General features: G+C 35.2%; 1 long non-coding RNA gene across 1 annotated transcript; it reads left to right on the forward strand.

Annotated features, from left to right (window-relative positions):
- Positions 1 to 4,282: 4,282 nt before the first annotated feature.
- On the forward strand, positions 4,283 to 7,338 carry LOC111923071 (uncharacterized). Its single transcript, XR_002860900.2, has 2 exons — positions 4,283 to 4,419; positions 6,735 to 7,338. It is a non-coding gene; the product is annotated as an uncharacterized LOC111923071 (long non-coding RNA).
- The last annotated feature ends 5,187 nt before the right edge of the window (positions 7,339 to 12,525 follow it).

A 12,525-nucleotide genomic window follows, 5' to 3' on the forward strand; every position in this document is an offset into this window, starting at 1 on the left:
CCAATCAGGAAATTAGTTATTGTATCATGATGTGCTATCATCAATCATTATTTAAATGAAGCTTTTTTTCCTCTGAAGTCTATTTCTATTGCTTAGAATAATGTTATAGATTGCATTAACACAGCATTTTTTCTCAGTAAGCATGTGAAAGTAATGCGCATACCTTGTATATGGAATGTTTAATCACATTAATATATCCACCTTTTCAAAATGAGAATGGTTTAGGAGGCATACCACATTCTTAATAACATGTGAAGCTAAGAAGAATACCCTGTCAAATGGGAAGTATAAGAAAATTTACATCATTCAACTGGGTTACAAGTTAGTAGAATTCTTGGGTTTATGAAAATTATGAGATTTCCTATCAAGACAAATGATAGACCTCTTTCAACTCACTGTCAAAAAATAAAATATCTTAGATTTATTATTATTATTATTATTATTAGTAGTAGTAGTAGTAGTAGTAGTAGTAGTAATAGTAGTAGTAGTAGTAGTAGTAATAGTAATAGTAGTAGTAGTAGTAGTAGTAGTAGTAGTAGTAGTGCTGTTGTTATTGTTACTATTGAAAATATTGTCCCAGGCATTGTGTTTTGTTCTACTAATATGGGAAGAAAAAGTGCTAAATCTGATAAATTAAAAGGTAACTCTCTACTTCAATTTTTTCTTGAGGTCTTAAGTCTAAAACAGAAGAAATATCACTTTTTCTACCATTTCTGCCATCTCACTGGACATGCAAATCTAAGCAAATTCATGTTTTCCTCAATGTTTCTGAATCATTCCCACAGAACTTCATTTTCAGGCAAGTACAGAAATAGAAAAGTTACCCACAGACTGGGTCAATTTGGACGGGATGACAGTGGTTAGCTGATCCAACTTCCCTGCTCAAGCAGGGTCATCCTAGAGCACATTGCACAGGATTGCATCCACACATTTCCTGAATAATTCCTGGGAGGGAGACTTCACACCCTCTTTGAGCACCTGTACCAGTACTCGGTCACCCACACAGTAAAGAAATTCTTCCTCATATTCAGGTGGAACTTCCTGCACATCAGTTTCTGGCCATTGCTTCTTGTCTTATTCCTTGTCACCATCAAGATCTTGGCTCCATTCTCTCGGCAGCTTTCCTTCAGGTACTTACAGACATTGATGGGGTCACCTCTCAGTCATGACTTTTGAGACTGAACTGACCCAACTCTCAGCCTTTCCTCACAAGAGATGTTCTCCAGTCTCTGAATCATCTTTTTTGTCCTCAACGGACCTTGCTCCAGGAGCTCCATATCTCTCATTTTGAGAAGCCCAAAACTAGACACAGATGTGACCTCCCTAGGGCTGAGTAGAGTGGGAGGATCATCCCTTGCATGCATTGATATCAAGATTGCATTCTCCCCATGCAAAGCTGTTCTTCCCCAGTATTAATGACCTGAGAAGTTTAACCCTTCTGAGCTCACGTAAGTGGCAGGCTGCTGTAAACATATCTTTGTTAGCCATGCAAACCAAACACATCTGCCAAGACCGTGCATACCCATGTAACTTTGCTTATGGTAAGTAAAGGAATTCTGGATATTGGCACTTTCGATCTTTAAAAGATGATCTTTTGAAAACAGTCTGAGAAATTGTCAGACCAATTACCTTCTGTAATTTGCAAAGCATTTATATTACTTGTCAGAAGTCAGTTTTTCATTCGGAAATATTTCTGTGCTCTCAGGAATAATCTACTACTTCTTTGTTTAGAGGATTACATTCCCTTCCAAGGGGCTTAGCTGAGGCTATTATGTCACATCTCCTTGTTAGATGGCACTGAAACACTTCAGTTTTAAAAAATTTGGTTTCGTTAAAGCTCCAAAGGTGACTGAAGGGGTTTTTTTTTCTGTTGGTTTGTTTGGGGGTTTTTGTTGTTGTTTTGTTTTGTTTTCTGCTTTTTGTTGTTTTGGTTTTTTTCTGGCTGGTTTTGTGTTTTGCTTTCTGTTACTCAGGAGCCAGATTTTCAGTTGATTCTTTTTTTAAAATCATCCCCCTCCCTCCCACCCCTATCCCCCCCAGTTTATGACTTTCTAGGGCATTTTCCTCTGGTTGTGGCTGATTTTTTTACTAGATCCTCTCAAAAACATTCACTTAATTTGATTTGTACTTGCCAGTCTCACTGTGAAAAGAGATATGTAAAGCATTTCTCATTTGAATTTTTTCCATACCTAAAAAAATCTTTATTTTGTATTGTTGTAATTTAAGTTCTTAGTCAGCTTTAAATTAAAATATTTTAAACTTGGAAGGATATGGAAAAGTAAAAAATATCACCCTTTACTACTTAATTTAATTTTTTAGCATATGTAGCAAAATTTGTGTAGAATCCAAGTGCAATGTTTCAACAAGCAACATAATGAGACTTTCTGTCCAAATGAAGTAAAAATATTTTGTTCTTTTTATTTCTGGCTCAGTAAACCTGATCATAAATAAGTAGTTTTGAAATGTAGAAAATAGTGTCTAGATTGACTGAGCTTTTTAAAGTTTTTTTCTATCATGACTGTCTGTACTCTTCCAGCATAGCTCTTTTTCTGACATAACTTGTGAAAAAATATTTTATGTGTTTTATTATTAAAAAGGAGATATTCATATTAGTTTCAAAAGTAGAGAGAAAATCTTTATGATTTAAAAACCATAATTTTTCAAAACTTGAACTTGCATAAGTGATTGTGCCAAAACTATTCTTCAATATTTTCCCTGGCCATGAATCTTAGCAACTTTTGATGTAGATTAATGGAGTAATGAGATAAAGATTTTATGGAAAGCTAGTGCTATCTGTACAGAAAATTATTAGTACTAGTGCTATCTGTACAGAAAATTATAAATTTTCATTTTTTTTTTATTTGAACACACACAAAAGGAAGATTTTACCATTACCTTTTTTTTTTTTTAAGACTGTCAATGAGCAATCTTAAGAAGATGGAAATTGATAAAAATGTCCCCTCCATTGATCTATTAAAGGATCTAGACAGGATAGGGCAGGTGGTTTAGCCTTGCTTGGTTGGCTTTGGGGTTCTTCTAGAGCCCAAGCTGCCAACATATGCCCAATATACAGCGCCCACATTCAGATTTCCCAGAGTCAATTCAGCCTTCATCTGAGTCTGCTTGTATTTCCCATCTGACCTTGCAGCAGGCTACATCCAAGCCACAGCAGTAAAGCTGTCATGGCATCTCCAGGACAGAATCACAAATTTCGTATTGCACCCACAAAGCAGACTGGTGACTAAAGTTCAATAAAGAATTCATGGATACTGGAGCTGTGTTAGCAGTCAAAACTAGCCATGAGTACATTTCCATGGATAAGTGATATTCAAATTTGGCTAACCTGGCTTGGAGCACTTCCTTTGAGCTGTGTTCATAGCATGACAAGCAGGGAATGGCTGATAAAAGTGTTCTTAAAGAAACTTATAAGACATCTGTCTTCATTCAACTCAGGATTAGGTAGAAAAACACAATTTCACATGAATGTCAAAAACAAAACTGAAATAATTCATAAACTGAATGTTTCTACAGATGGCCAGAACACCCGTAATTATAGAGAAAACAGAAAAAATAAGAAAGAATCATAAGCAAAACTTCCATACTCATAGACTCAATATTGCCTCAATCCAAATGTTATGCAACCTATCCCTGCCCCCTCTCATCCCTAGTAGGGAGTTCAATTGCCATCTCTCCTCTGGCACCTTTCATAAGGAAACTGATGCCTGTCACAGAAGATGAAATGATGCCAGGCTGCATGGTTCATACATCTGAGCATGAGAATCAGCACCGTACAACCATAATCATAGATGTTTCTGGAATGGACTCTAGAAATTATATAACACATCAGACTGTTAAAAATAAACCCCAATCTTACCCCGTAATTAAAAAGAAATAAAAAATAGGATCTGTGACTTTTCTGAAGGATAATTAAACTTTTTAAGAAAAAAACACAAACACTCCCTTAAATTAGCAGTTTTCTACAAATCTCTTATTTTCAGGGACTTAAAAAATGTATTTCCTTACATCTAGATTTTATGTCTGGTGATATTTATTTAAGATCAAGTGGGAGAAAAAGTGGACATTATGCCACAAGTAACAGATTGCATGAGTTTTTTCCAACTGTTATCTATCACTGACGATGTGTTGGTGGTTTTTGATTGTCATATCAGTAACAGCGATCTTAACAAAAGAACAGGTATTATTCATTTTAATTGATCATCTTTTGATCTTTTGCTTTTCTGTCTATTTTTCTGCTGAACCCATCGCTTGATCCTGAAGTGCCTACTTACAGTATGTGATCAATAGAACATCTATTTTGGGAAGAGGCAGATAAAGCCTAACCCCACCTGTGTTTATTTCTCTGGAATCATCTGAGATGTTACATACAAACCTGGCAACCTGTGCCAATCTACTAAGAAGGTAGGAGTTCCCCTGGATGTTGAATCAATTTGAGAAAGAAAATGAGTGAAAAATGGGAATTTTAAGGCTGCAGGGGGAGCTTACAATGAATGCTATTACATATTTAAATTAAATCTACAGTATGTGTTTATGGTATCCATGGTGGTTTGCCACCAGCTGGGATTTAAACTCCAAATAAGCCACTCTCCTTCCCCCCAGCCCACTCTGGTGAGAGAGTGCAAAGACAGAGACTAAGGGTTTAAAAAATTTTCTGAAACCCAGCAGCAGTGGAATAAGAAACTAACAGCAATATCAAAAATATTAACAAAAGATCATAAAAGAGAAGGTGCTTTTCACACAAAAAGTGATCACCGCTTCAACTTAGTTCTGCACTGCTGCTGAGACAAACACAAGATCTCAGGTGCTCCTGTGGCTAGTGTTTCCTGTCCCCAGATTCCAGACAATGAAAAACAATGATGGATGAAGCCCCAGAGAGCTGGATCATCCACTGCATGATGCCACTGTTTTGGACTGCTCTGCTTGGCTGGGATCAGGCTCAGCTCGGGCTTGGTTCTTCTCACCATGGTTTGCTGCTGTGTTTTTTTCTGGAGCTGTATCCTGGAATTGCATCTTGGATGTTTTTTTCGCATCTCAGAGCTTTGTCTCAGAGGAATGGGAAGGGCTGGATGGCAGCACTGGAGGGACAGAGTCTGCAGTGATGGTCCTGGGAGTCCACAGTTAATTTTCCTGATCATGAGGGCAAATAAAATGCTGCACTCCTGGAGATAGGGTCCTTTGTTCCTCCCTCCAAAATCATGGCCCATGTCTATGGAGTGAGTGGTATAGAACAGAAATCTGGCCATGCCCACACATGAGCAAACCTCAGACAGCATCTGAATGTGGTTTATTGAATATCTAAGACTTGTTCTTGTTCCAGTATTAGTAATCTCATACCAAGAGGATGCAAAACCAATATTTATTATATGAAAAGGGGTCTACTACTGGGCATCTCACACAGTACAGTTCCCACACACAGCCCTTGACATTAGAGATAAGCAGTAAGGCTCACATAGAATAAGATGTGGCTAATCCAAAGCCATTAAATAATTTTGACACTGCAACTCCCCACAGTATGACTAACACAAAAATAATTTAAATTTCTTCTGGTTAAGTATACAGGCCTTGCGACTATTAGGAAGGAATGACCTGAAACTACTACATTTAGCCTTTCCCTCTCTGACCTGTTATCAGTGTTAAAATGAAGTAATAAAAAGTCAAGAGTGGAGCTCATTTATGCTCAGACATTGGGCAGAGTATATCAGCTGCTTTTCTGCAGTGAGCTGCCTGGATGGAAGTATAAGCTAAGGCAAGATTGCCTATAATTTTTTTTATTTTTTTTATTTTTTATTTTTTTTTTTTTTGTAGAAATATGGAACAGAGTATTAACCCAATTTCTTACAAACAGTTCCTGACATTTTTAAGGATACTTACTGGATTCACCCTGGATCTACACTTCCACTCCCTCCTTTCTCTTAAAGTACAAAACTGATAGTTTCGAAACAAGGATTCAGAGTCAAAACATTAATCATTTACTATATTACAGAAATCCCAGCTTTGCCTAAGGCTTTTTCCAGCACTTATTAACTTCACTCAAGTTTAAAAACATTATTGGTTTTTATTTTCTTTGGTGATTTAGCTCTTTTTGGAAAAGTAGGTTCCTAACAAGAAGAATTACTTTATATTGCTCAGTCACGTGCCTAATCCTGGCTCAGGAACATTACATGAGGATCAAAGTGAGACAGCAGAAAGAGACTAAGTCAGAGAAACTACTTGCACCTTCTAACTACAAGGGGATGGTAAATAAAATTTCCTTCTAAGCAGCTGGGACAGTATTATAGATTGATTTGTTAAAGAGACATAACTGTAAATATGTTAAGGGGACCTGAAGCATTCAAAAGTCAAAAAGTATTTGGGAAATCATATTCATGAATCTGAGGCCTGCCTCTTTTCACCCTTTGATACTGCTGCTTAGTTAGCTTGCTCTCTTCCTTCTGTTACTAAATTAGCTAAGAGATGAAAATGAACTTTTCGCAATGCATTGTCTTCTTTCTATCTCCTCATGCATTGCAGGCAGGGGTAGATTTTATTTAGGAGTAATGGGCTTGGCCCCCACTAGAAATTTACATCCTTTGCCTCTTGAGTTTTAAGTCACTCTTGCAGAAGCATTAGAGCTGCCGCTGCCTGCAGGCATATTTAGCTTCATTTTCACCAGTGTACTAACTCTTGAATCCCTGTAGTCCTTCTTCCCCTCATTACTCTGTGTTTCTCTTCTACAGCTGGTTTCAAAACTGCTGGGTTATGCATAACGATATGAGGCCCTTCCTCCTGGAAAACTAGGTCACTGGGATGTAAAATGAGTCTCTTCTACTCTTATGAAAGCTGCACATGGTGAAAAATACAGCACGGTTACTTTAAAACATTTGTTTATAGTAAACAGGATGGAAGCCTGCATTTTTGTTAATCCTGCTCTTGTCCTGTTTCCCAGTCATGCTTCCTTCTCCCCAACTCTTATTTGTGTGTAGCAAAATCTGCACAACTGTAAGCACTATTTTGGTAGCAACCACATTACATCAGTTGTAATTTTTGGTTAATGGGAAATGTAACGGGTAAGTAAATTCTTGTCAGCCCAATTACTACTGAGGTGAGACTTCAAGAAAAAAGGCGTCTCTGCAAGCCTTATCTGGCTACATGTTAACAAATACATATAAATATACATGCATGTGTGTGTAGGTGATTGTGTGTATACACTATACATGTTTATACACACATACATACAAACACTGAGATGTTCCTGGAACTGAGAATTTGTCACTTGTTTCAGACTGTTGCCGTGATAGCAGAAATACCCTGAGACTAAATAAAATTCTTATTCAAAGTAAATATCTGTGTCTTTTTGTGTCTGTTTCCTTATAATTCATACTGTAAAATCATCCTTTGCTGACTCCATCCAATGCTCCAGGGCAGCAGTCAGCTTGTATTCTTCTTTAGAGTTTCTGAGATAGTTAGAAACACTGGCACTGCAGATTTCAGTCTGGCTCAGCAATGCAAAACCTTTAAGCACAAATAGTCTCAGAAATATTATTTTCTTGCATTTAAAGATAGTTTTAGTTTTAAACCATGTGTTAAGTCTGGTAGCATACCGTGTACAAGGAAGAAAAAATGCCTAGAAAATTAATAAACAACACATCTAGAAAACCTGCTGTTCTTGAAAAGCAATTCACACTGATGTATATTTACAATGGTTTTACCTCTTTCTTGTACTTCTTAGAATAGATGATCTTTTAATCAATAGCAAGACTATCCAATGACAGAATTATCTCTGCTCTAAATTCTCATTTGATTATTGCATGGGTCAGAACTTCTTCACTGACCAACATAAATACTAGCACATAATTCTCTCTGTGCATATTAAGGGGACTTTTCCTGTAAAGCTTATTAAATCATGTACCTTGAGAAGCAAAAGAACTGCTTCAACAGCTCTGGTATCCAATGTGAGACAGCAAATCCTATCTTTCTTTCACATTCTTCAGCTTCCAAGAAAAACCTATTAATAGTTAAAAACCCAGTAATTTTTATAAGATATATAGCTATATTGTCAATTGTTTGTGTTAGTGGCTGTTTTACAGTAGGAAAAGTTCCAAGGAACATCTTAATATTCAGTTCCGAAGTAACCTAACAAAAAAATTTTCCTGCTACCTTCATAGAGCTGTGATTTTTTTGTGGCTTATAAAAGAAAAGACAATATATTAAGGAATTTAAAAAGAATTCACCATAAAATCTTGTACTTTATTTTAATTTGGCAAAGCTTTTAAGAGCTACTATTGATAGGTCTTGCTCCAGAATTTGCTTCTACTATTATCATAATCAAAGCACTTCTCTCTACTCTGTAGTTGAATGCTGAAATATTTTATCTTTCTTTCTGCTCCAGCTAGTGGTTGTCTTATCTTAAGTATTTGACTGATATAAAAGAAGCTGTCTCTTAATGAAAGGTTTTATGAAAGTGTGTATTGTTGCTTCATAACATCTAAGCTTTAGCTACTGCAAGTTCAATAAAAGAAAATGTGGAAAAAATACTGATAAAGATAAATTTAAGTTATGTTTACAGCTCAGCATGTAATCACCTTCATTCACAACGCTTTTGAATTACCTAGTTGAACTCTGCAAGAAATTAGCTGTAACATTACTTGAAGAATTACGTGGTTGATTTGTCACCTTCTCAAATTTCCACTACAAGTTGGATGAACAGGAATGGTGCTCTAATTGATGCCTGCTACTCTGAAGAAATGGTCTACATACCAGGAGTCATCAACTGAAGATCTGTGCTGTTATTCTTCCTAAAATAGTTGAATGGGGAAACCAAAAATTATTAACATAATTTATAAAGTTTTAGTGAAATTTCAAGGGTTTGAGCTAATTTTCCAGTGACTAGCAAGAGGTTCTCCTTCCCTCTGAAATAGTACGAGAGAACTGATAGACACTTCTGGTTGTCATCTAAATGTGCAGTGACATCAGTGTCTAAGGGATCTCGTTTCAGTGATTTGTCACTTTCTGGAAATTCTGACTTAGCTAAAATAAAATAAAAAAATTCTTAAGTGCTCTGCAACTTCATGGGAAGGGTTTTGTTATACAACATGGGAGATTTTGACTTACATTACCACTCTTGTCAGCATAAATTGAAATGTGGAATATTGCATCTGTCATGTCTCTGAATCCTGTGCTCTAAGCATAAGGGTGTATGTAATTTTTTTCTTTTTTACTGAGTGGAAAATCTCATGAGAAAATCTATGCACTGAGATTTAATTTTCACCTAAATGTTTTTTAAATCTTGCTTTTATTCTAGTCTATAATTTTAAAAATGTCAAAGTCTTAAATGTTACTACAAGACAGAACTGGCAGCTTCTGCAAAGCTCTAATCTGGCATCTTCTGTTTAAATTATTTGTAGAGGATGGATAGTTTGGCAATAATAATCACATAATTTTTATGGAACCAGTATCTTTATCTGCAGATATCTCCAAATAATAAGTCACATTTAAACCCTTAACTGTATACTAGTCTCCTAAGAAATGACAGTCCAGGATTTATAACACATTCATAATATAAAACTATACATATGCTTATTATAGAGAATGTGATTTAACCAGAAAAATAAATATTATCTTTTCCAACTAAGCATATTGATAAAATAATAAACATTGTTTAGCTTTGTATTTAGCAACATCATTTTTTACTCTGTTGACTGACAGGTACAGCGACATATTGGAGCTGGCTACAGTTTCTTCTCACTGCATTCCACTGGATGTGAGGAGGTTTAGCCAGGTTGAAAAAGTATTATAGTTATGATCCATTCAACTGTAGTATTTAATTGCTTGGCTTTAAAGCCCCAATTGAATCTTATTTAGAAGGTAAACAGGATACAATATAAAACCAGGAAAAACATGTATTTCATATACAAAAAAATGGGATAAATGTTAAATAAGCAAATTAGATAAATAGTATTAATGGTCAGGGTAAATGCAACCTAAATATTTTCTTGGTAACTAGACCTCTCTACAGGGGGTGTGTCATTTGGGAGAGTATAAGAAGCTCCTGGGGTGGAGTTGAGTCTTGAAAGGAATAAGGGTTCAGATTTCCAAAGTGTTGCAAAGAAACACCCTTCTGGAAGCCTTAGAAGAGATGGGGGAGCTGTTCATCACCTGCATGGAACGCTGGGGAAAGTAGTCCTGAAAGGATATGTAAGAGATTGGGATGTGCTGATTTATAAATGTTTTATTTCAATTTGGTCTCCTTAAATTTCCTGTTATTTTAAAATGCTACATGTTTTAGTTTATGTTCTGATGCAATCTAATGTAATTTAAAAACTCTGCCTGAAGTGTCAATTCCATCATAAGTTTTTCTATCTTTTGATTGCATGCTGGAGCCCAGATTCATGCTCCCATTTTGTAGATGAGACTGTCCTTTATTGTGGATTAATATCAGTGTATCTAAGAAAGTGGAAGGAAGGAATCATCATTCTTCTTCCTTGTAATTTCTTATTATGCTCACACCTGGGGCAGTTATTAAACCATTATATAAGTATCATAATTTACACCACCATTATATTTCTGAAGTAGTTAGTGATTGTTCCCTTAAATTGTTTTAACTGTTCTTAGGTGACTAACTTGAAAGTTAGTAAAAACAAAAGAGTATTTCATTAGTAAATGCAAAAGAGTATTCTGGAAGCAGGCATGGCTGCATGTTTAAAAATCCTACTGAAACCTAATGATCAGATATCACTGTGAATTTTTACTGTTTTAGCCTTATTTTTTTTTTTATTTATTTTTTTTTTTTAAATAAAAGAATTTTTCTCCTGAAAAGTTAAAATTCCTTTTAAACTGAGTCAATTATGACAGTGGAGCAGAACAGTTCAAAAAACAGAAGTGATACTATACAAAAATCAAAAATATTAGAAAAAAAATCTGTAAAAGGGTCACAGTATGTTCAATATTTACCTACAGGTACAAATGAATTAGAAGGGTTTGAGTGAGTCACAGTTGAAAAGTTTAGTAGCTAAAGAATTAATATCAGTTATCCATTTTCAGTGCCACATTTCAGGTTTTGATACTGGAGTATTATAACTTACACTAAATTATAATGCAAAGGACCAAGTTGTTTTTCTCTAGTGAGACAGTTTTACAGAGTAAAGCTGAAACTGATTAGAAAGTGGAAAAGTTCAGCATACTTACTCTTAATGGGTTCAAATTTTTCATTCTTATTCCATGTTATGGATATCTATCATTTAAAGGCTAGATTTCATATACACAGAATCCTGCCAAGTTGTTTTCTTTTTCCCCCAAAACCTTATTTTTAAACAACAGGTAAAAAAACCTGTTGTTTTCTATCCTAAGTATGCAAGCAAAAGTTATCTTTCTGTCCTGTGAGACATCTCATTTCCATTGGTTAATGTCAGCTGAGGAATCAACTGTACCTTGACATTTTTCAATGGAGTTTGACAAAAGACAGTGGCAACAAATAACAAGCTTTCAGAATAAGGACCTTATGCAACAGCAATATTCTGCTCTGTATTAAACTTGAAAAGACCAAAACTACACTTGATTTTAGCATGGAATTCTGTCACCTCACTAATGTATGTTAAAACAATTCATCAATTACTACACACCTACTGAACTTTATCTATGAAAATTATATATACGTGTGGACACAGTGGTCAGTGAGGGGAGAGGATGAATTTGACATTGTCTTGTGCAGATTGAAGTTCTCTTGCCTAAAGACATTCCTTTTATTAAACTGGTACTTTTAAGCAAATGTTTATTTCAGATCCATCTCTTCAATTAATTTCCCCCTCCCAGCTAAATTGCTCAACCCAACCAACATTCTAAATTACTTTAAAATTCACCTGGTTTCCATGGTATTTGAAAGCAAAAATAACAGAATATACACAAATTTTTGGTATCTGAAGTGAAACCTTTGTAACTTTTTTTTATTTATTGCTTATTAGTTCCCTCTGGATTCTTACTGCTTGTTGCTGTAAAGTTAAAAAGCTCAGCTTTCCTACAGGAGCTAAGTAAAGACTTCATCCCTTTCAAAGTATGAACTGAACACACAGCTGAACTCATGTATGAAGGCAACGAACTTATCAATCAACTGTTACTTTTTATTGTACTTCACTTATCATTTTAACGTTTCTATTCACTCTAGATTTAGCTAGTACTAAAGTTCACATTTATATTCTATCAAACTTTGTCATGTATGCAATTCAAACATTTAACACACAGGATTTACTGTGATGGTGTTAGGTTACCAGAGAGACTGTTTTGTAGCACGTAAAAATGTTTGCAGATGTATGAGAATTTTGATGAAAATTTTCTGCTGAAATTAAAATAGTTTTGAATTATTTTCAATGGCTTCCTTTAGGAATAGTAATAGTAATAATAATAATAATAATAATAATAGAAATAATAATAATAATATAAAGGCATTTTTATCCCAAGAGTAAAAACATTATATTAAAAGTTTCTGGTCATTGTTCAGCCAAAGATTGAAGGAGAGTAAATGTCCCTACACAATTG

Source organism: Cyanistes caeruleus, chromosome 4, assembly GCF_971803275.1.
Source record: "Cyanistes caeruleus chromosome 4, bCyaCae1.hap1.1, whole genome shotgun sequence".
NCBI lineage: Eukaryota > Metazoa > Chordata > Aves > Passeriformes > Paridae > Cyanistes > Cyanistes caeruleus.